The 25,137-nt window shown below is 40.9% G+C and overlaps 1 protein-coding gene across 2 annotated transcripts in view; it reads right to left on the reverse strand.

Annotated features, from left to right (window-relative positions):
• Positions 1-22,648, reverse strand: part of LOC110839216 (uncharacterized) — a 71,177-nt gene extending 48,529 nt beyond the window's left edge. Inside the window, exon 1 of one of the 2 annotated variants that reach the window (XM_022083173.2) lies at positions 22,376-22,648. The gene's annotated coding sequence lies outside the window, so the exon portion shown is untranslated. Of the gene's footprint in view, positions 1-3,243; positions 3,365-22,375 lie in introns of those variants that run through there. The other variant, XM_022083174.2, reaches the window with a different exon arrangement.
• Between the last annotated feature and the right edge of the window lie 2,489 nt (positions 22,649-25,137).

The following is a 25,137-nucleotide window of genomic DNA, read 5'->3' on the forward strand; positions in this document are numbered from 1 at the left end:
GCGTATTTCGGTTACTCCCCCACTAATCGTCATTCTATCAATGCTCCAAACTAATTTATCATTGTCGTTGAAGCGTGCGACAGGCCTGACCAGCAAGCACGTTATCACAACGTCGCAGCTAAGACGTGAACTTCGTTTATACAATAGTATGAATACCGTTGTGATATTGTAATATCACACAAACTAATTGCCATCAATATTGCAACGTGTACAATATATGAATCGCAAACAATCACACGCCCAACATCTGTCATCATCAGGGGCACCCCAATCTCAATGTTATAGTTTATAAAACTACTTTATCAACGTCATATTATGAAGCCAATGCTTAAGATTGTTTTGGTTATTTCGTCTTGTAACACGACGTTAATAAGGTGGTTTTAGAAACTACAGCATTGCGATTTTAGACAGTGGAATAGTATGAACCAAGTATATAAGCTAACACTGATGTTGGACCCACGTGGACTGAAACCATGTGATGCAGAACAAAATAAATTGTCGTAAGGAGGATTACTTTCTACGACTTCGTATCTTAACTTTCTAACTTTATGACTATAAGAACGTACAAGAGTAGTCTTATTGAGTGGAAAGGCTCAGTTATTAGAGTTCAGATAATTAGTCTTTCAATGTAATTGTTGCTTGTTAATTTTAAAAAAATTCTAATTTAATACCTACACCGGGCTTGTTCAAGACATAAAATCTGTGATTAACTAATGTTTGTGAGGCAATGTTTATTTATTATTCTGGGCCCATATTAACATCAGGAAAGCCTCCATTTTTAAGTAGTTTATATCTAACTGAGGCTGATAATCAGGTTTCACCAGCAAATCATATGGACTCCAAACGTCGGCTTACAAATGCGAAAATTGGACAAATAATAGTCTGCATCCAACAAACGTAAAATTAAGACAGTTAAAATTCGGTGTCTGAGATAATTTTCTCGACAGAAATGATAACGTGGTGCAGGACCCTCCCCGAGAAGCTGAGAGTTTATTTATTCAGCTGGTCACAGGAATGATCTACCTTCATAGAACCCGAAAATTCTTTCCAGCGTTCAGAAGAATTCGCCAATGGGAAATAGATTTCGCCCATTAAAACCTATCATCATCTCACTTTCTACTTCTATTATCACCCACTGAACTGAAAGCCTTCCACATGGCCTATTCCCTTCGATATTCCAGGCCATTATTTTGCTCATTTAATCCAAGCGCGCCATAATGCCCCTCTCAACTAAATCTCCTTGAATTCTAATCACGGTAACGATATTAGGTGATTAGTAGACACGTTATGAAACTTCTAATTATGCTATTTTCTCCATTCTCTAGTTAACTTGCTTCCCCTTTCCTAAATCAAAATATTTCCTTTGCACTTAGTCCTTAAGGTGTTCAATCTCTATGTTCTTCCCCGAAAGTCAACACAACGTGTTCGCCTTTTCCATAAAAAAGGTGCAGCTGAAGAAAGGTTTATCAAGCGAGTTTCCGGCAGACGCATTTAGACCGGATAAAGAATACAGAAACGAGTGTAGTTAAAAATTATAATTTTAATCCCGACAAATCAACTGATATGAATAAGAATGACAGACAAACGACTGCTTAAGCGAAAGTTATCTTACATATTTAGAAAATAAAACGGGCGGGAGAGAGAGAAAAAGATAGCAAGACTTAATCCGGAAGATATCTTCTTGTTGCCAGAACTTGTTCACGTGACCTAATCTAAGCAGAAAAACGGCAGATGCAGTTCGGCGATTCGCCTAGAAAAATTATCTCTACGAGATTTCCATTAAAAACTTCTTAACAAAACTTCTGCCTCAATGAAAACAAATGCGTAGAATTTGAAATTCTCAAGGCGGTAAGTATGAAGATGGGCAAACGTTTACCAAATGAGACAGCGTAAATCGAGTGATGGCGGTACAATCACTCCATCTGACATGAAGGAAAAGATAACTCACAAAATTTAAAGTTAGACCTATTTTAAATTCAGTTTCTTATACTACTTTTCTACTTTACACAGTAAGAAGGTAGGTCTAAGGTGCGTGAGGATCCCTAATATTTTTCTGAACTAACAGACGGATTTCTTTAAACATCTGAGACTTTCCCACTTCGTACTTTTCAATTCTCTGCCACAGCTCTTACCCTAGCAAACGTCTAACATGAGCGGAACACTTGTTTCCTAATCATGTAAAACGTGCACAGCCCCCTCTGAAATCATAATCAAATTTTTAGATCGTAGAATAACAATATGGCGGGCGCGCGAAATGTATATTTAACATTCCCTTTGATAGGGATAATCAATGAGAAACTACAACATGCGATACCAAGTTTATCACAGACATAGGCCTGCATGTAAAAAGTCTATTGTAAGCCTATGCTGCATCTCTGTGCGAAATTACGAGGTGGCTTCTAACAGATCTGAAGTAATGAAAATGAGTCGAAGCTTAAATAATACACAAAAACATACAAATAAATTGCGAAATCATTAATTTTAACAAATTGTGTGTGTGTGTGTGTGTGTGTACACAGACGAAAGCAATCAGGCCTGCATGAAAGTAGACTAATTAGTTCTGATCAGTACATGTCATGTTTGGGTTTTGTTTGATGTGTTGATTACGAATAAACAGTCAAATGTGATCGTCTGGCATTCTACATCCACGAATATCCATCTGCCTATCAATATTATTAGTCAGCATATTAATTAATCAGTCAATGCACCCATTAAAGAATCGACCAACTCGTCCATTTGTCCATCCTTATGGTACCAATTAAAACCCCTATCAATGCATCGACCCAGATGAATCCTTTCAATCTGCGAAATCTGTCAGTCAACAACTTACGTATTAATCGACATCATTCAATTTTCATAACCGAAGTTGAGTGATAATGAATGAGCGAGATGAATGAGTGGATCTGTTAGTGCGGGAGGGAACAGCAGAAGAGTGTAACTGGTGAGTCAACACTATGTGCACCCTTGGTCCTCGTCAGCATACCATGCCCTCTCCTGCTTTTCCCGTCTCTCTCTGTCATGATATCGAACTGTTTATAACCTAGTCGACGTGCAGTGCGCGTGCCTGAGGCACAAGTACAGCGCCAATCTACCCTCCACCCCTCTCCGTAGCACGAGACATGGACTCATCCACTGGCATAGCAGCAAAGTGACTCTGTATACTACACGTTCCACTGACATTTTTTTTTCTCTCCTGGTATGGCTATGCACATTTATTCTCAATTGTAAAGCACATTCTCTCACCTGTAGGAACATGTTCGGGCTTTCACATGTGTTGGCTGTGCCGGTATGTGGACGGACAACATGGCAACCACTTTGATCAGGTCTTCGTTACACTCGCCGTCAGGTCGGTTGGCAGTGAAGTTTGGACCCAGCTTTGTACTGACGTTGGGCATATTATCTCCACAGGGGAAGGAGGGGCGGGATAGATGGGGGGCCAAGGGGAGCGTTCGGGGGGGGGGGGGAGCGCCAGTCAAGTGGGGACTGAGACAGAGAAGTCGTAAGCAAAATGTGGAGGTGCTAGCTTAACGCGTACATTTATCCCGTTGGACCGAAGGGTCCCTCTCGCACGGGCGCGCGTCTGTATATGAAAAGTAACAATTTCAATGCAAAGTGGTAACTGTATTGGGGACTGAAGTTCAAACGTCAACTGCTTCAGCTGTCGGCCGTAAAACTACTTGGTCGCACGGAAATTGTATGAGGATTAATGTTCACATACTGGTAACAAAAATAATGAAGAACACTCTTGGTGGCATGATACATGAACAGAGGAATGTTGCTCACAGGGAAATAACCAGAAGTTTTAGTGGTTATCATGCATATAATAGAATTAATTGTAGAAATTATGGCCGGTACCCTATCAGAAAGTTAATAATCATATGGAAATTATCAAAGGTTATACCGTATTACTGGTTACACAGAATTGTCAGAGACCTTTAAAAACAGGATCAGACAAACAAGTCGAATTTAACAACTATTGCTGGCACAAGTGACAGTCGTCATGTGGTTAACTTAAACAATTTTTAAACTCTGCTGTCTTGATATCTCGACTCAATGGTGAACCGTTAAAATTATTTGAAGGTGCAATAGAAACTGATCATTTTTAATAAAATCTTCTCGGGCAATCAGCAGCTTTAACTAGTTATCGTAGTAAACCGACGTTTCGGGAACCAACTTTGTCCCCATCAGGGTTCTGATACGACACAGGCGACGTCCGAGGTATCCAGTCGTATCAGAACCCTGATGATGGGGACAGAGTTGGTTCCCGAAACGTCGGTTTACTACGGTAACCAGTTAAAGCGGCTGATTGCCAGAGAAGATTTTATTGATTGTACTCGCCGCGAAAGTCTCAAATCCAATACGGTCATTCCTATTTCCTAAATTTGATATCGATATCGACCCACTATCCCTTCTACTGAACTGCTGGCAGGAGACACAATGAGAACAAAAACTCATCTTCGCGGATAGTAACTTACGACTCGATCAATTTAGAGGCGTCCCTCTTTTTATTATCTTTCTTGAAATTTTTCTCATTTTCATGGGTTCCCCTTTCTCACCCTCCGTAACTGTCGATTATTCAAGTTCCCTGTCTTCAAGTCCTCCCCCTCCACAGCTTGCGTACAACCACTGGGGTCTTTCACCATTCTGCGCCCAGTGACCATAACAGCTCTCCTATTCTTTCTACATTCCCATTCCGCCGCAAAATATTTTCCATTCTGTACATAATATTATATTTTACATCTGTTGCTACTCTGTGTCTCACTGTGTTGGGCTACTCAGTTAATGGAATAGAAACGTATTAACTCTGATAACAATTTTACTGGAACAATAGGTTATTCAAAACGTACGGAAAAGAGCTGGTTTACCATAGGCACCATAAGAAAGCCTGTGACCGATCTGAGCCAGTTCAGTCCTATTTATATCTTCAGAACCTGTCTCTTAAAGATTAATTTTAACGCCATAACACGTGCGCCTTGCTCTCCCAAACGATCTATTCTCTAGATACTCCAATCAAAATCTGGTTAAGTGCGCTTGCTGCCTCAGTCATCTGTTGGTACGTCGGTCAATTTCTGCGAGATTACACGTCGCAGATTCGCAGAAGACATTCATCTTCAAAACATATGTAAGATTACGAACTGCCTTGTTTTCTGCAAAATGTATCAATATTTCCCACATTTTATTCTTAATTTACAAACGTTGACTGATTTACGGAAGCACGAGTACAATAAATGAACATAAGAGCTTTTCAAAATCTGAACCCAGCCACTTATAAAAGCACAATTCCTAAGTCTGATCACTCGTTCCGTCTGGTTCTCCGTCCACAACTTTTAAGGCCTCTACGTCAGTTTCCTTCTGAACTCCGTCCTGTTTCAGACCGCTGGAAGCAATCACATGAACCCAACCTTCTCCAAGATTCAATCTCACTTCTTAGGCTTTAAATAGGCTACTCTTGTTCCTGTGGCTTATTCTTCCAGGCAGTTGCCTGCCTGCTAATGGAGCAGGTAGAAATTTGAACCACACGACAGAATCACTTTTCAATCACAGCTATGATGCAGTGGTTACCGCTTCTGATTTGTGTAGATGACGTCCGAGTTCCAATCTCGGCTCCGAAACCGGCCATCTGGGTTGAAGTTCCCGTGATTTTCTCCAGTATCTCCGGACAATTTCTGGGATGTATTCTACTTGTCATTGAATACGAAAGCTACCTATCACATAACTTACTTCCCACAACATCATCCCGCTATTAGACAATATAACCTATGCAGCTGAACAGCGTCGCAAAATACGTAAAGAACCAATCAAAGGAAGGTAGAGAGACAGCCGGGAAAAAATTTCTCCTTTCGCGAACCCAGTCATGGAAATCCACTCTTCGATCATCAAAAGGAGAATTTGAAATTATCAAATGATAATAATAATGATGATGAAGATGACTTTCTTCCGGGATGTATCTCCGTGTAGTCTGGTAGAAGTTTACCCATGTTTCAGAAGTGCTTGCTGCCTCCATCGTCAGGACAACGAGCTAAATATCATAGCCTATTCTTCGCTTGATACTGTGAGTCACGTCAGGCTACGTTACTACAGACAAACTGAGAACTACGAAGCACGTAAAAAGAGTAATGTGGAGTTCGTTCAATCACTCTATCATAAAATACAGAATCGAGATCATGACAAATTTAGATCAAACGCAACAAAATTGGAAATTATATTTTAACTTTCCCACGACTTTCACGTCTCTGTCCTCACCATTTCAACGCATGCAGAAGCGGAGGTCAATTGACAAATGATTCAACTGCGGGAAGCCTCTAGTTCGAAACACGAGTCGGTAAATTTGCCAGTTTTCACAATCTGGAATAATAGGACTTTAAAGGTGACAACGAACAATTCCTTCCACACCCTTTCCAACTAATCTTTCGTAAGGATCCTCACTGAGGTTGATGGAACAAAACCTATGCAGCAGATTCAATTTTATCAAGTAATGCAAGAAAGATACAATCAATCAATCAGTCCCAATTTCCATCGTCTCTTGGCTGTAGATAATATTGATCTGCCACAACACAATCTAAACAAGAAGCTCTATTAACCCTTCGAAACCGAAGTTTGTCTAGCACTACTTAAGAATTCAGTCCGTACCGAAAAGAAAACACTACACTTCATCATTACAGGATCAGTTAGTTGATGTTGTTTAAGGAAATAATCCTTGTTTATATCGAAAACCATACGAAACTCATTAATCCAGAATAAAGAGTTATTGATTATTGAAACAGGTGGCACATATTGTTACCAAAGGCTTTTCGGGGTTAAGAAAATTCTCCGTAGTAATGTTATTTAATGATGCTGTTTCAACTGTTACAACATCTTGAGACCAGAACATTATCATGAACGGAGGTAAGTGGCTATAGAAGCAAACCGGCTGTGGCCAATTTTAATGCAGCTTACTATTCCCGAATTCGCAGGGAGAGGTTGAGAAATCTGCGAGAACTCTCAGGAATAGGCTAAATTCCAAAACGTTACTGCGACCTCATATTTTCAGGTCTCCGTGTCGAAATGTTGCACTTCCTGAAAGGAACTTTGTTGACATTTAAAATCCCGAGAATGCCGCGCTCTGCTCTAGGGTCTATGATGCGGTAAACTAATCATGTTAAATAAATTTACTTGCAAAAATGTAGCGATCCCTAAGTTATAGAAACGTCATTGTATCAGAGGAATCAATGAATAAACTTCTAGGCCTACGTTAAGCTATTCTTGTCGACGGAAGGACAGACAGCAACTCGGAAAAAGACAGACTGATAAATTATGGCATGGAAATTGTTGGAGAAACACGTTGTTTCCATCTTTATAGCTGAAGGAGATAGCCCGTCTGGCGATGGTTCTCGAAGCGGATCTACGCACAGAAGAAAAACCATCGTCGAAAGTCAGACTGCAGGACCTACGTCCTATTTGCAATACGAAATGGCATGAACAAAAGGCCTATTTTAAATATGCTGGGAATTGTTATAGTGTGCTCATATTAGCAGCCTACGCGATTCTTCTAGCACGAGGTCTATATTAGTTACCTTGTATCTGCAGCATAAGTCCTTCCAAGCTTTCATTTTGGGAACAGTATGCGCTATTTACAAGGAGCGTAGGAAATAGACGCAGGCCTCTACAGAGGAAGTACGCAACTTATAACTCCGAAAGTAAATTTGGCATTGGATGTCTGCATTAAATTAAATTTTGTTTAGTATCGCAAAATATAACCTTAATTTTCTTACAAACAGCCCACCTTACAAAATCTATATACATAACATAAAAGTGTAATACGCAGATAATTATGATCTACAACTTTAAATAAAAAGATTTTTATGATTTAAATGTGCCTACGGTACTTAACAAAACGCAAATAGAATTAATCCCATAAGGTCGTATGTAAAATCTGAATTGAGTTCCGTCAGAAATTTCGTTCACACTCTCAATTCAATGGCGCATGGACAGAAACTGAGTATGTAGGGGTAACATAGATTTGGCCTCTAATAATAAACGTAAAATCTATAGCAAACATCAAGGCCACGCCACTAAGATGTGCAAACCTGGAAAAGAGGCATGTATCTTCTCTACTTCCGGCGGTCTTCAAAATGAAACGGGCTAACTATTCAATCTAAATGGATCTAAAATCCTTGGAGCGAGTGAAAATGGCTGAGGGCTAAATTTTTGGACGAGAAACAAACGTAGATTCTCAAGCGCCGACATGCTTCTTATTAGCGTTCTATTATTTACGAAAGTAGGGATTGTAAAGAACGAGTAGATCTACAAATATCTTCCTAATTAGACATTTTTACAATTTTATACAGATTATTAATATTCACGTTCACTGGAACCGTTTATTAGACACAAATCAAATGTTGTGAATCTAACGAACGACATATGCAAATAGACAGACCGAAACTATTTATTTCACTTCTTTAATTGCCTCGAAAAATATGTTTCAGATATGAAGGTAAAGTCGTACTTGGTGCGTAACTAAGCACCACGCCATGCAGACATTTGGCGGATAAAGATGTATAACTCCACACGTTCTTAACCTCGGCACTTGATGTAGGTGAGTGGAAAACTTCGCGACTGGGCCGCGTTAACCCAGAAATGATCCCGGTACCCACTGGATAGCTCAGTCAGTATAGTGACTAGCTACGGGCTGGACGCCCGGGGTTCGATCCGCGATGGGGGCAGAGGAGTTTTCCTCTAGCCTCTGCGTCCAGACCGGCTCTGGGGCCCACCCAGCCTCCTCTACAATGGGTACCGGGTCCTTTCCCGGGGGTGAAGCCGGCCGGGGCGTGATGCTGACCACTCACCCCCATCTAGTGCCGAGGTCAAGGAAGAGAGGAGCTATACCTCCACTCACCCAAACGCCTACATGGCGTATAGTGGGACAATCTTTACTTTACTTTACCCACTGGCTACGAAGCTGGGTTGTCCCCACAACCGGCTTGGACGTTGTGGCTAAAACTAAATCCCACCGTGCTGGGAATCGAAACACGATCGTCAGTCTCGTAACCAGTCACTACACCGACTGAGCTACAAATTATGAATAAACTGCTGTAGATATCACGCCAATTACAAGTATGGAGACAATGCGAAACTTTTTAGGCCGTATTTGACGGATCTAACCTTTGAAGAAGTGAGTGCAGACAGCTCAGCCAGTCAAGTGACTGGACATGGGTTGAACGATAGCAGTTCGAATCCCTGCAGAGACAAGATTTTTCGTCACCACAAGCAGACCGGCGTTTTAATCAGCGGGTTCCTGGAGTACGAACAGTCATCCCCATTTAGTGTCTATGAAGAATAATCCTATATGCCCTCATGGTGTGAGGCTTACGCGCAGGGGCACGGACAAATCTACATTTATCTTTTACCTTTTACAGCACTACGACAAGAAGACGGAGAAAGAAGGTCGAAAAAACTACGAGAGATAAGATTATGAAGACGAAACAAAATGCGAACGAGATTGGTAAAAGGGAAAAAGATAAGAAAATGTGAATGTGGAATGAAGGGGAAGATTTTGAAGACGAAGGAAGAGGGAAGAAAGAGCATACGAAACAGAAGAAGACAGGCTGCAGTAGTAATTGCTCGCCGCCGGTCTAGCAGCAAGTAAGTAGTTCAGTCACTGAGAAGAAGCTGCCCCCGAACTCGGCCGTGTAGTCAGGCAGGTAGAACACATCCGAAACAATAACAGAAGAAAGGAGGGTCGCGCGCAAGCCCGCAGTGCGTGACGGGCAATTGTTCCGGGAAGCAGCGTCCACGTTTCTTTTTTGTTTCATTTAATAAGAGATAAAGCAGCAGCAGCATAAGCATTACAGAGCCGCCTGGCGAGACAAGACGGTTCGCTTTTCTCCAGAGATTATTTCATGAACATGCTTCGACTGCAGATAAGATTTAGCGCTAAATGATTTTGCGCGATGGAAGGTAATCCGTGGCCCGCAGGACTACCGAGGTCTAATAATCACAAAGGAATAATTAAGAGTAAATTAACAAGCCTAAGTCTACTCAGACACGACCAGCTGGGCTTACTGCGAAGTTGGTTTAAAAGAAACGACGACATATTTCTCACTCGCACGAACAGAGAAAATGGATAATGCTCACAAACGTTTGATTTGAAAGCTTTATGAAGAGACCACTTGAAAATCCCAGACGCAGAATAGTGAATAATAATAAAACAGATTTGTAAGGACTAAACTTCAGGCGTTTGTACACGCGGTGATGAACATCAGGATTCAAGAAAACCAGAAAATAAATCTTGACCTGCTGAGGAACCACAAATTCTTAAAGGATCACAACGCATCATCTTATTAGGCCTTAGTGAGGTCGAAAAGATATCATATTTAATGGGTATTACTAAATTCCCGTTCATTCAAAACAGCATAAAACTTACGTCTATTCAGAGAAAAACAATGTTTCGTTTTTAGCAGGATGCCCACCATTCACGCACGATGAAGAGTCGAGGAGAAGAAAATAGAAGCCAATGCTATTACGAGACTATTCCGGTATTCAGCTGAGGTAAACCACGCAATATTTCAGGCGCTTCGGCCGAAATTGGAACTGGGTGCCCGCACAAATGAAGCCACAGAGTTAGATTTGTCAGTCTGTCACGTAGAACAGTGGTGTCCAAACCTGGGGTAAGCGTACACCCGAGGGTACGCGAAGACATCTTAGGGGGTACGTGAAATTTAAAAATAATATATATAACTTTATGATAAACACTGAATAATCAGTAATGTAATTTATTTAATTTATTTTACATGTAGATTATATACTATGTATAACTTGAATTATACACCAACAACTTTGGGGTACAAAGTTGAAGAGAAATTATATCTGGGGGTACGCGAACAAGAAAGGTTGAATACCACTGACGTAGAGAAACTGTTACAGCATACATAGAAGAGCGGGAGTTTGCAGTCCACGGTCTTCATCGTCGCAGAATGACCAACGACCTTGCTAGATTTTTCTTTTCCGCGGCAGTGAGTATGAAAATAACTCTCTTCTGGGTTGTTGTGGCCGGCGACAACACACGAAAAACAGTCATCTTCATGTAAGACTTGAGGTTCTCACAGCGGTGAATATGAAGATTTCTGTCTTCTGGGTTATTGCGCTGTGTAGTCTGGTCGATGTTAACCAACGTTTCAGAGGTCATACTGCCTCCGTCATCAGGGCGATCGCCCTGATGACGGAGGCAGTATGACCTCTGAAACGTTGGTTAACATCGACCAGACTACACAGCGCAATAACCCAGAAGACAGAAATCTTCAGTCATCTTCATATTCACCGCCGTGGAAACAAATCTGACGATCCATAATGAGGTTCATAGCTTCTAGCATTGCTCTTCACTAAATATTGTTTCATTGATCACATGGACGGGGCATAGATGGCAAAGTTGGCCAATCAGGAGTCCTAGACGCAGGTGGGAGAAGACAGGCCTGAAGTGTGAATATGTTGAATGAAATGATCGCGCTCAGGATAGGGACCAGTTGCGGACTTTTTGAACAATGTAATGAACCACCGGGGTCCATAAAAGACGGATTTTTTGACTAGCTGAATGACTTTTAGCTTATCAAGGCGGACACTGCTTAATGGAATAAGCTGATGGTTATATTGCCACGACTCATTCTGGAATTAGCAATATTCCGTCAGTACCTGACGTAGTACCTCAAATAGGGCTCAGAGACTTCATCCTAACAGATTTAGTGTCGGTCTCCTGAAATTCAGCAGTGGAATTTCCTGCACTAGTTACCATGGTGACAACGACCAGCAGGACTCGTTCTTGTGGAAGCAGGTAGTGGCGGTTTCATTTCCTTTAATTTAGGCTAGTTAATTAACGTTATTATACCACCACGTCTCAATTAGAAAAAGTGGAATTTTTTCGGTATGTTAACCCAGTAGGCCTATGATAGCTATAACAGAGTGAAAATTGAGCCGTCAGAAACAGCAGGTTTATGCAGATCATTAGCGATGCTTTTGTTCTATATGGTTAATGTACGCCCTACAGAGAAACGTTTAGGACGTACGTGACCACATTCAGGGTAACACCAAAACGTAAACAGAAACCAATGTAACTATCCTCTGCGTGGCTTATTTGCACGTGTCCTAATTATTATAAAATATGTTCAGGTTAGAACATGTAGTTGATACAACAAATTAATTAAAATAATCTAAGTAGTCTAATAATATGATACAATTAATCCTTTAAGGTCCAGTGGGAACTATATATTCCACCTGCTTCAACACTCAACAACTCTTCATTTCGTACTAATGGGTTTCGTAAGATTCTCATTGCAAACAGGAATTACCATATTTCCTTGATTTTAAGATGCACATTTTCACATTTTAAATTTTATGAGATCGGGGTGTGTCTTACATTCGATGGTGTCTAAGAATTGATGTCGGAAATTTACATCGTATGACTACAGTACAAGGAAAATCTTAACATAACACTAGTCTTGGGGCAGCAAATAGAAAGATAGCGACAAAGAAGCTTCCGAAAGTACTAAAAGAAATAAATCTTATGTTTGAATACGGACAATTCTTATCGTAATGTACGTAATTTTTTTGAAAACTATTAATAAATCACGTGTACATCTTACAACCGACGGTGTCTTAAAATCGACGAAATACGTTATTTCTTCAAACAGCATTAACAAGCTAGTATTTGCAATGGTGAAGCTTTTTCTTTGTGGTAGGGACGACATTCTTAAATGTAGTTTAGACTAACTTAGCCTTCAGAGGCTAAACAATAAATTCTATGCAAATTTATTAGGCCTAACACCGTGCCTAAACCGTCAGGGGAAACGAAGAACACCACGTGACAGCGACGGTAGCAAAGACAGAGAGAAGAAGATTCTATATGTTTCGCACGTTAACAGCCAGATGAGTGAAACAGCTGGGAAATGTCGAACCTACTACCATTCCCTCTGACACGAGTGCAACCTTAGGCAGACGGGAAAGACCAAATGTCCCTGCCCCTTCGACATTTTTAGCAACGATGGCTATTTCTTCCGCTGCACCGGAGACAAGCAGCTCGATTTCAGATCCATGAGCAGTAGGGGCTTTACTGAAACGACGCGAAACCAAATAAACGTCTCTCGACAACTCCGTTCTCTGTACAAAAATTAGACTCCATCTTATGACTGTTTCTAAAGGTAAAAAAATATGTATATCGAGCAGACTGACGGGCAAAAAGACGAATGAAAACAAGGAACGATTCCACTATGCGTTCCAATTATTAGGAGTCCTTTCTACATGGGTCTAATTATCGTCAAGTGATGTGTCATTCCTTCTCACTCATCCAAATGATGAAGCCTACTGAATCTGATTTCTAGGCCTGTTGCATTAATTAATTCTCAAGCCAACATTATGAACTGATATGACCTCCCTTCAGTACAACTTTTCACTCCATAGGTTAATTCGTTCCTAATAACTTTTAGACAAGTTCCAAAGGAACTACCGTTGTTTGACGGTGAGCTGTGTAACCCCACGCCCAACACCCAAGGAAGAGAACCACCCCTTATCTGTTGTATGCAACTGTTAGGACGTGCTATGTCATCATAACATGGGACCTGCTTTTACATGAACATTATCTATAATTTACGCTGATCAACGCCGATACAAATCCCGCCACTAGATACGATTCTGAGCTAGTTACATTCCACACTATTAGTCAATATCTGCTTTTCTAAGGTAAATATTAAATGCTACCCTTCTTTGCCCTCCGGGTCCTGCGAGCGAGCACTTTTCTAGCGGATTCCTGACCAAAATTCTGCACGCAATTCTCCACTCTCATTCAATCTATACGATTAGTAGATCTTAACTTGTGAGATTTCAGATTTTCACGGTGGCGAGTATGAAGATGCCTGTCTTTCTGGATATTACGCCTATAGTCTGATATAAGTTTACCAACGTTTCAGAGGTGCTTAATGTCTCCACCATCAGTGTCATCAAGCATCTACGCCTTGTAAGACTTGAGGTTCTCACAGCGGTGAGTATGAAGAGTTCTGTCTTCTGGGTTGTTGCGCTGTGTATTCTGGTCGATTCATCGCCCTGATGACGGAGGCAGTATGACCTCTGAAACGTTGGTTAACATCGACCAGACTACACAGCGCAATAACCCAGAAGACGGATATCTTCATCTACGCCTTAACTCCCCGTCTTCTCTGAGCATTTCATAGATAATTTATCTGATAAAAAAGACACCCCTTCTTTCATAAAACTCAAACGTTCATTATTCTTATCGGTCCTGTACAGACCTATCTGAATCCTCTTCACATACTCATAACCTTTCCTCTAAGACTCATTTTAATTATCTTGTCACACACGCGCGTAACCCTCAGAAGTTTCGCATTTCTATGAGGTATGCCAAACAAAATGTCGTGTACATTTCTTGCTACCGAATCCGTGCTACATGTTCTGCTGATATATGTCTTGATATAGGCATAGGCATAGGCATACGCATCGTAACAGCACTTGCGAAGATTTCTGTCTTCTGGGTTGTTGCGCCGTGCAGTATGGTAGATGTTTACCAACGTTTCAGAGGTCATACTGCCTCCGTCATCAGGGCGATGAAGATTTCTGTCTTCTGGGTTGTTGCGCTGTGTAGTCTGGTCGATGTTAACCAACGTTTCAGAGGTCATACTGCCTCCGTCATCAGAGCGATGAATTTGTATGAAGATTTCTGTCTTCTGGGTTGTTGCGCTGTGTAGTCTGGTCGATGTTTAACAACGTTTCAGAGGTCATACTGCCTCCATCATCAGGGCGATGAATTAGTATGAAGATTCTTGTCTTCTGGGTTGTTGCGCTGTGTAGTCTGGTCGATGTTTAACAACGTTTCAGAGGTCATACTGCCTCCATCATCAGGGCGATGAATTAGTATGAAGATTCTTGTCTTCTGGGTTGTTGCGCTGTGTAGTATGGTCGATGTTTACCAACGTTTCAGAGGTCATGCTGCCTCCATCATCAGGGCGATGAATTAGTATGAAGATTTCTGTCTTCTGGGTTGTTGCGCTGTGTAGTATGGTAGATGTTTACCAACGTTTCAGAGGTCATACTGCCTCCATCATCAGGGCGATGAATTAGTATAAAGATTCCTGTCTTCTGGGTTGTTGCGCTGTGTAGTATGGTAGATGTTTACCAACGTTTCAGAGGTCATACTGCCTCCGTCATCAGGGCGATGAATTAGTATGAAGATTCCTGTCTTCTGGGTTGTTGCGCCGTGCAGTATGGTAGAAGTTTACAAACGTTTCAGAGGTCATACTGCCTCCGTCACCAGGGCGATTCATCCCAGAAGACAGAAATGTTCATACTCACCACTGTGAAAACCTCAAAACAGCACTTGCGAAGTTAGTGTTTCACAAGTTTTGCCTATCGAGCTACCCCGTCACTTCACTTCTTTCATGTACATGTAGGCCTACTGCATTAGCTTGTGCATTAAATCTGGCACTTCGTCACAAAATTATGACTTCGCATTATGTCCGGGTAACAGTCCGTCTCATTACGGCGAATTCTTGTCCTAAGAATCGCGTGAGTTAGACCACGGCTTGGCCGCTAAATCCGTTACGCTGTGACACAACTTTCACCGTTATCCGTCAGACAAACACAGAAACAGAGAGAACAAGCAAAGGACAGAGGGAAAGAAACAAAATAGTGCAGAGAAAAAGATAAATAATAAACGGATACATACAATAAGATGATGAAACGAGATAAAGAATATTCTGCAAATCCCGAGTTCAAATCTCGGTCAGACACAACACAAGGTTTTTCGTGGTTTTACATAGTCCCTCAAAACAAATGCTGGACACTGTCTTAAATTAGACTCAGACCGCTTCCTTCCTCACTCTCCTCAAATCACTGCCATCCCGCCACGGGCTATAATCAAAGCTACTGTCAACGTCGTTAAATAAACAACAGATACGCTGATACATTTTCACCTCCCTCCCTCACATGCCTCCGTCGTGTGGATCCTAGGCACAGGGACAACTCAACCTTTGCTGCGGTTGAAGTGTACATCAGCAAACATCGTTTACGACACAGCATAACAGGTCCTGCCGCCTCAGATCTGCAAACAGGCTTCTTCAGGGCGCTGCAAGTCGAATGGCTATTAGCCCTCCCCAGCCAAGTCCAAAGCGAGGCTACCATCTTCACAGGACGAAGCACAAAACGCGAAAACTTCATACCCGCAACGGGATTCGAACTTACCATGCTGATGAAAAGTCATCGGACACAGTGCTGGCCTGAGACAGGCATTGACAAACTGTAAAGACAAACTAACAGACAACACGGAAACTTCATGGTTTCTACCTTACAGGCCGTTCAAACTTCATTCTATTCAACCTTTACGTCTTTCGTCAGTCTTTTAGTCACGATACTTCCATCGGCACCGTACCATCATTATTCTCCAGTGGCAATTACTACTTTTCTTCAAGCGTTGTGCCCAATCGTCTCTGTACTACTGAACTCTAACATTCATCTCGAATAAGCCTATTAATTTGTCTGATTTTATCGTTACCATTTTGGTTTCTGTGTTAAACCCCGCTACTCCACGAAGAAATTCATTTCTGCTGTCTGCATTCTTATCTCATCCGTTTTTCTCATTACCCGTGTTTCGCTTCCGTATATGGTCGTCGGCACTGCCACGGCATCGTACAAGTTTAGCTGTAACTCTGGTCTTGCCTTCCCATTTAGGGCTCACTTAATTGTTGCACGGACAGACTACGGACGTGTCATTTTCTGATCGAAATACACCTATACCTCCATTTACGAATTTTCGCTACAATAAACCATGTAAAATATAAACCTACTTTTAAATTTACGGGAATTATTTTCGCTGCAATGAAGGACCGACCTTCGTCCGAGGGCTTATGTCCGCTTCATAAATAACGAACTCTGGTTAATACCACCTACGCTTTCTTAACTATAACGATTGTAACGTTAATTATTATAGAATATTCAATTGATTTCATATAATTGATTCTTTATGATTATTATGCGTATAATAACTAAGGTTTTAATAAATATAATTGTTTACATAACTATAGTAACTCCTACACAATCTAATCGTTTGATTTTACAACAGGGTTTAATAGGTAATAAGTATCATGAAAATTAACGCAATTCCTATTCTTTATGACTGTATAGCATTCTAACATACGACGGAAAAATACTGGGTGATTTTTCTGTGAGTCGGGAACAGTGATAATTTTTTATATTTAAATTAATGGGAATTTCGATTTACAAATGTTCACCTTACAAATTATTATATTCAGGCCTACGATTTGAGGTTCTCATGGCGGTAAAGATGTCGATGTTCGTCGTTTGGGTTGCGACGCCAGATTGACTCGTAAACACATACCAACGTTTGGGAAATAAAGCGTAATGTCTCCATGTTTAAGGATGTAGAACATCGACATAAGATCTTGTAACGTAGGCCTGTGTGGGGGGGGGGAAGATAACGCTGTATCGGCCTACTAAATTAGAGATAAAGACATTAGTTGAAAACAAAATAAATTAATTTGTGTTAAAGAGGTTTGCTTTCGACTACCTCGGAGCCGTGGAAACGAATATGTCCATAAATAATGGACGCAAAACACTGCGCAAGGAATAGTTAATAAAGCGTTAAAATTTGATGAGCACAACACAGACTATAGAAACAAATGAAGAAAACAGATAATAAAGACGCCTAATTCATTAGAAATCAACTGTTATGACACGGCATGGGGGAGTACCAGCACAGAAGGGTAAGAAAGAACACGTAAAGCGGTGGATGGAGTTACGGATTATGGCAGCGGGGAAAATATGACAATCGGAAAATTATAAGAAAATCGAGAATATGATGAAGGAGGAGGCGAGAGTGAAGGAGAAAAGAGAGTGTGTCGGTATGGAAGGAATGGCGAGCGATGAGCAATGTGTGATCAGTAAGTCACATGACAGGGAAAGGATTTTCCTTGTCTGGCCCTACTTCCGCGGTAAACTATGCAGTCGCCACACCCGTACATGATAATATGATAATGTACTCGGTTCTTCTTCGACTTTTCGATTCAAGACTGGGAGCGCTAGGCTACTGTCGTAACAAGAGTGGAAGACGCAGGCCTACACCAACTCGGAGTCCACTCACGGGCGAAACAATCATCCCTGTGCCTAAGAAAAAGAACTAGGCCTCACTGGATGCGAGTACACACAGCGATCTTTGTGATCTTGTACACGTCACTTTCCGTGATGACCATTTATCACACATAATCCGACCTCACCCAATCTGTCGATTGCAGATATTAGCAGATTAATTTTACCACCAGAATGCACTCGGAGGAACGGGACGGGCGGGTGATCACCAAGTCCGTTTGGAATAAAGAAATATTTCGCCCAATAAATTAACATTTGCCTAACTGAGAACAGACCAGAAGTTTATTTCAAGTTCATCATAAATTTTCTGTGCCTTGTTAATGGTGTAGGATATTCGAATGCAGAGCTAAAGACAAATCGTGGCAAAGCAACTTGTATCAGATTAATCTTAGCGGCACAGATTAAAAATCGAAATTTATTAACCCATAACAAGCCTTTAAAACTTTGGTCTTTCCTTGATACGCCTCTCTACAATTTCCCCCTCAATTAGATTCGTTACTTTCAGAATAAGAAGCAACTTTCTCCCGAATTAGATTATAAAACCTGAATCAGTATTTTCTATTCCCGTTTCTTCGAAGGGACTGCTTTTCATTTAACCACATACAGAAGCAGCACTCAGTTCCTTATCCGATCACTTCTTTCAGAAATACTAACGGCAGGCATCTCTTTCCGCCACCCACATTGACTGTCTTATTTAACGCCGCGTGCTGTCAAGGAATTTCGTTCTAGCGCCAATTTGTCGGCCCAATTTTTATAGTCTGTAGGAAACCACAGAAAACCCAAAATGTGGACCTTCAATAGTTCTTGCACACTTCATATAGAAGGCAGTGTGTCCTACACACCAGACGAACGCCCTAATGGTTACACCTCCATAATTCGGTCTTCTGGAACAAGAAGTGACATTTTCTCCACACCAGATGCAACGGTTATAGCCTATCGCTATGACTCAGTGTTACTGAACTTGGGACACAGGCTACAGGCCAAGACGAGATGCACTGTGTAACAAGTGGGGACACACGTGTTGACTTTGAAGCTGCGTAGCAATGAAATAAAAACAAATTCAGACAAACAACTCATTCAATTGTTACCAATTTATCGTATAAATAAATAATTCACCCATGCCTTAAATTAGGATGTGATTGGTGCCTAATTTGTGAAAGCGTTTTCCAGCTACAGACCTATTCAAAAAGGGTAATTGTAAATAACGTGTGGTAAGTAAATAAATTGATATTTTAGCTTGTTTGTTCTCTCAGTAAGCTTCTTCAAAAGCCTCCGCAAATTAGGAGCCCTTTCTAAGAGTCTATATAGTCGTATATAGCCTACTCATAGCCTTACATAATACATTGGCTAAAACGAGAACAGGGCCATATTTGGAAGGTAGGAGGGGGGCTCAAACTACCACCGAAATATGTGAGGACACATGGAAAAAGACAGGTGTGATTATTTTGTGAAAATTTAACTAGAAAAGAAAACCCTAATGAAAAAGTGACAACTGTGAACAATAAAGTTGAAGACAGAATTAGGAAAAATCACAGGCTGCTGGATATAAAATGTGTTCTCATTTTATTTACAACTCTGTTCGAAACTTTTTCCGCTCCGATAAATATTTAATGAGTTAACGCTTGAGATAGAAACGGAAGCGTATGCAGTTCGTCAAGTAAAACGACCATGAGTTCCGTACGAATTTTACCAAAACTTAGCAAAAAAAAAAAAAAAAAATCTTCACGAAGATCTGCTCACAGAAGCTCAAACTGTTACATGTGGACAGATGGGAGGTCAGTTATGGCGAAACTAAATTACTGAAGAACAATATCTATAGGACTATAGAAAGTCTGTGATAGGGCTACTATCGAGTTCAGGAACAGTAAGTAGTGAGTCACAGCTCGGCTGAGGTTTATACGAACTTTTTAGGAATCTGAGATATTAAGCTATTTATTATTCAACACCTTCGAATTGTTTTCATAACGGACAATAAAATGGTAATTGCAAGTAAACATAGCTCATAGGCCTATCGTATTTGAAATTTAAACTAGAATCATCATAATTTTAGAAAGAAATTTTGCGTGAAGAGCGATTCAACCCCAATTCTATTTAACATTAAATGGTGAGTGACGATAAAGGTGTTCTTGGGCATTACAATTAAATACCAGGTGGACGGTCGACGGCAGGAGACCGAAACGAGAAACATACATGACGATGATTCAAGCATAGGGTCTACAGCAAATAGGCTATTTGTTAGAGCACTTAGAATCTTGAGAGATGGCACAGAAATTTAAATTTTGTGCTTATCCTCGCAAGTCAGTCGCGTACTTGCATCAGTAAATTTGAAGCAGCAGGAGAGTCTCATATAAGCCCAACAGCCGGGCTGTGAAAAACTCAAAATGGTGGCCGGATATAACACACAAGCTGGGTACTGTCACATGCATTGTAAATAGTGGCCAGGCCTCAGATAACAACCTAGGAGTAGGGTATCAATTCTAAATACTAACAGGATCTCAAATTTAATCCCGGGAAAGGCTCAAAATTACAAATAATGTCAGGATCTCATATCGAAACCACGTACTAACGAATAAATTAACTATGGCAAGGGTTTCAAATAGGATAACCAGGGACTACAAAGGACAATGTAAATAGCGGCCTGGTCTAAAACAGTGACGAGGTCCTAGCACAGATATTATTTTGCAAATAGTGCCCTGGTACTAGCTCAATAACTGAATAATAGCAGTTTCAACCAATTGGGAGTTCACTATATGAAACAGATAGTAAAGACTGCTGATGGCATTATTTGATACGACATCCGTAAGATAGTACATTTTAATTTTTATAATGCATGCTAACTGAAGCAAGTATTTTATGCCAATTTAAATTAACGATTATTAAATTCAATTGCCATGATGTAATATTCGATCAGCATGAGGCTTCAGAATCTTAACCTCAAAACAGAGAAACTGAATTCTACAAGTGGTTTGCATTGGAATAAAGAATCTCATTAACTGCAAATGCATTTCCATTTGTCTATTTTTCATACTTTCAATATTTGAGCGGGTGCCAAGCTTAATTTCGACACCAACAGGAAAACACAGCCTAGAAGGATAACTCCATATTACATAGTCAGAGTATCTAATTTGTCACGAAATTCTCTACGTTTATGGCAACGGTAGGTTTACTGACGTACAAACAAGCCAGCTACTTGTCGCTATTCTGTACCAGAAGTATGTCCGTAATTCCAACAGATCCCTAATCAAATCAGATCCATTTTAGTATCATCCTCCCATGTAGGGCACACACGTAGTTTCCCAACATATCTCTTTACTTGTAGTACCTGGCCGAAATTTCTTCTAAATTTCTTGTTTCGGCACGTCATTTTCCTCGTCTGAGACACGCTAACAACATTACAGAGCAAAAATCATGACGCTTCTCACAACGGGAAATTACATCTAATAAGAGTCGTAGTACTGCTAAATTACTATCGAGTATATCGCACCTCTTCCTGCTGCTACGCGTATCCAGTTGCACAGATACGAAACATGATCTGTTTCACGTCATTCCATCACATGGACGCTATTTCTCATTCATGAAATGCACAGTGTCTGTGGCCGGCTCCAACATACATCAGCAGCAGCAAACCATCACGAGACAAAGCAGGGTTGCCACGTCCACAACTTCCCACGCTCAACTACATTAACTGCATGGCAGGATACATGTGGCAACATTGTGCATGCGCAGAGAAGTTCCACTCAATACACACACATTCTAGCTAGCCGATAAAGGAAAGAAGAGCGTACATTACATCCAAACTTCTCTCTCGTTCTCCTACGTTCTCACTTGATCTCTCTCCCTCACTGATTACAGAGCTGCATTACTCCGACAGGGTGGTCGATACTATGGAATCCGAAGGGCAAGGGATCCACTTCTGGTCGCCAAGGGCGACGTGGAAATACAGAGAGTACTGAAAGGGGAAGGGAATATGACCCTTGGCGAGCAAGGGGAAAAAGCCGAATGTTCTCCCCTGTTCGCTGACTCCGGCAACGGTGGCTGCAATGGTATGTTTTGTCAATATTCGAGAGGGGTGAGACGAAGAGAACGGAAGAACAGAGCGAGAGAGACAGAGGCAGTTGGGGATGACAACAGGCAACCTCAAGGTGCCAACTCCCTCTCCAAATGAATCACACAAAACACAGTAATTAATGCATTACAAGAAAGAAGAAAACAAAAAGATGAACTGACATTCGTAGCTCACCTGAGATGTCCAATATCAACAGAAGAGGAGATGCCTCTCTTTGGTTACAAAATGTGACACCGTTGTGTGACACTGCGTGTATACAGCCACATACAGGAACATGTTGAGTACAGTCATTCACAGATCCACAGTACACACACTACACGCCCAAATGAAAGAGTTCCATACTGTTCAGTTCCCGACACAATCCACGTCCTTACTCTACAGTGCTCAACTCCACACTCAGCTACAATCCCCTTTCGGGAGGCCTGCGAACAGCCTGGCTGGGGTTTCAGAGCTGCAAAGCATTCTGGGTAAAACGAAATGTTCGATGCCTATATCGACCCCGCCTTGCGCAGGCCACACCCGCAGCCAATCGGAATACACAGTGGTGTCTGACGTCAACTTCTCTACTGGTAGTGGGGGAAACCCTTTCCGGTTCCCCCAGATACACTTAGGGTTAGTGCTGAATAATCTCCTTGATCTGGAAACTTCAGATGTGTTACCAAGCACTTTCTAGTGCGTGCTCTGCAGACCACAGTCGCCGCACAGAAAGTTGTTGCACATGATAAAGAATTTTAAAAAAATTCTCGAATAACACGAAATCTGTCTAAAATAAATTGTGTCTTCAGCCTCACTGTCCTCAAGAACAATGCAGATGAGGTTTAATTACTATTCCTAAATCTTCTAGGTAGGTCCTGCTGTTTGTTTCTTCATGTCTGTTCAGTCACATTGGACCTCTTCGTCCAAATTACCTATATTTAGGTTATCTGCCTGCAGTCTGCATGCTTACTCTGCAATATCAAGGCTATTTCTGTGACACATTTAAGGCTTTTTATGTTTCGCTGGTGATCTAGTCTTGTGTACGTGAAAACTATCTGTCTGCTTCCTTCCATTTGTTTGATGTATTTTCTTCAACAACCCAAGTCTCACTGTTATATTTTGAAGTAGCTTTTCCCCTAGTATTAAATACCTTTATTTTAATTTGTCACAATTTTTTTAATGGCTTCTTTTTCTCAACAGACCTGTGGGTTTTAGTTTTATTTCCCTTTGCTATGTTTGTAGACCATATTACGATTCATAATTTATCATGAACAAAAGATCAATTTCTATTTACTTCTTTGCTTACCTGCAAGTATCGTTAACGTTAAAGGATTCTGGATATATAATATAACAGAACATTCTCCTCATTCAGAAGACCTAGTCGTAGATGAAAGGATAATATTAAAGTGGAACCTAGGGAAAGAGCGTTTTGGGTATGTATTGGTCCCATCTTGCTCTTAGTAAGATCTGGTGGCGGGTTCTTTTAGACACGGTACTGGATTTTTAAGTTCAATTTTACAGACTACAGGAAATTTTGTAGCTAGTTGAGCGACTATCAGCTCCTCAAGGTTCTGCTTCAAGGAGCCAGTTAGTCATTACAACTGTTGTAATACTGTCGACAGACAATTTATTATCAAGCATAACCATTCGATTTTATAAGTTATAAGGATAGGTGTTCATTAAGCTTTTCCTTCAGTCTAATTTTCTTGTATAGAAATAATGTTCGCCTAGTAGTTCACGTTAACTGACGAAAACGTCGGTTACCTGCTGGACAATAAACATCCTATTCAAAAGAAAAGTTTTGTGGGAACGGCACAAGTTGTGAAATGTGGAACTTATAACTACAGGATGTATTAATTCGTGCTAATTCCTTCGACCACACAGGCCTATCAGAACACAAGAGAGTATGCTTGCATCACTGAATCCCCTAAAGAAGTATGCTGTTACATTCCTTTCTTTACGGCTGACGTTTTAATACAAAAGATTTAGAGCTGACGCAACAGCTTCAATTGGCCACTATCATCGCGAAAAGAACGGATGTTATCCTGTAGCCTATTTAATAAAATATATAGGCTTAACAACAGAATTCTGCAACAGAAAGTCTAAAATCTGCATTGTTTTCAACTTTTTAACAAATGCGTTTAAAAGAGCTTAATTTGATCAATTCAAATATCCAGGAAGAGTTCCACGTCTCGTTTCTTTGGAGATAATATATCTATAAAGGAAAAAAAAATGGAAAGGAGACTGGAAATACTGTGCAACAACGAGCTTTAAAAACCTCATTATTATGAGACACAAAGAAGGAGGATGAGATGGGCGGAACATGTAGCACGCTCGGGAATGTTATAAAATTATACATTTTATTCGCAATATGTTAATAGGAGAGTATACTTGCGAGATATAGCAGTAGATAGAGAGATAATATTAAAATTATATTAAAAAACGGCAGATTACAACGGTGGTTGTCTTCTGGGTGGGAGCGCCGGGAAGTCTGGTAGAAGTTTATCATCGTTTCAAAGGTTCTTGCTGTTTCCATCATCAATGCGCACTCACACTTTTGTGCGCCGTTCAATAACCTATAGCCTCCACCTGATAGCAGCTCCAAAGAAAGAGAGAAAGAAAGAAAGAAAGAAAGGAGGGAGGCATTAAAGAACAGCTAATAAGAGCAAACCTCTTCTTTAAGATCAGATAATTCTTCAAAGCTCTACACAACCTACAGCAGGTCTGCCAACAGCATCCATCGCTCAAGAGACTGCAGACAATGCTGGAATCGCCAGACTACTCAACAAAAACTTGTTCATCCAGTCGAAACCGCTCACTGCCTTCAAGAACTCGCAGCGGAAATTCGGCTTAATGGAATAGACTCGCTTTTGAAATGCCAACCTAATAACAGGAAAAACTAACGACAGAATAGTTGTCTGACTTATTGTCTACCCATCTGACTTCGGAGCTTCTAGTTT

This window comes from Zootermopsis nevadensis, unplaced genomic scaffold (genome assembly GCF_977971745.1).
Source record: "Zootermopsis nevadensis isolate Lab colony 2312 unplaced genomic scaffold, Znev_1.0 Znev_ptg000021l, whole genome shotgun sequence".
NCBI classification, from domain to species: Eukaryota; Metazoa; Arthropoda; class Insecta; order Blattodea; family Termopsidae; genus Zootermopsis; species Zootermopsis nevadensis.